Raw genomic sequence first — 930 nt, forward strand, 5'->3', positions numbered from 1 at the left:
AGGAGCGCCGGCCGCGCCCGCGCCGCCCGGGCGCATGGAGGCACGCCGGCTACGCGCTCGCCCACGCCCGGCCGCCTGCCCGGCCTCTGCGCCTGGGACACGTCCCTCCACTGAGGCCGGGTCCCCGCGCCTTCCCCAGCGCCCTGCCTCGCTTTGGCAGCGCTCGCAGGACTGCCCGTAGGAGAGTGAAGCCCCTGGGTTTCCTTGCTGATGGAGTCCGCCACTATCCCCAGCCTTCCTGTTCCCGGGCTGGGTACGGCGGCGAAGGGAGACCTTGCCTCTCCCCAGCTTTGGAAGCAGAGGGTTGGAAGCAGTGGCCTTATGTCCACTGCCTGCGACTCTGGACTTGAAGGGAAGAAGTAATCGATCATGATGACCGTGAAAGAAACACGTCTGCCTTCATCCCAGGACCACTGGTGGACACTGGGTGGTTTAGCATCCGGACTATGGAGATGCTTTGGAGGTGTTGGCAGGACTACGGCTGAGCCCTTATTTGAGATTTACCAATTGAGAAACGACCAAGATTAAGAGGCCTGGAACTCATCGGGGGTATTTTATTTATCCTGCCTGTTCCTCATTTCCCCTCCTGCTGTCATGCTTGTTTATTGAACACCTACTGTTTATGGGGGAAAAAAGATATTAGACAAGATGCTTGACCTCAAACCCATGAAAATTTAACAGTTACATGTCATCATCCTCGGGCTAGCAGCGGTATGTGTTCTGGTCTTACTTCCTGGACCACCCAGAAGAGACTTTATAGCCCCAGTCATCAGGGATATAGTGTGTGCCCAGTATGTTTTCTATCCCTGGCTTCCAAAAAGTCCTGGAAGAAAGAATAGGTGTAACCAGAAAGTCCTTCACGTCCTGAATCTAAGTGGATATGGTAACTATTGTAAACTTGTATCCTCCATCTCTTTTGTGATATGGTCC

The sequence above is a fragment of the Rhinopithecus bieti genome, unplaced genomic scaffold, assembly GCF_001698545.2.
Source record: "Rhinopithecus bieti isolate Rb0 unplaced genomic scaffold, ASM169854v2 scaffold_10614, whole genome shotgun sequence".
NCBI lineage: Eukaryota > Metazoa > Chordata > Mammalia > Primates > Cercopithecidae > Rhinopithecus > Rhinopithecus bieti.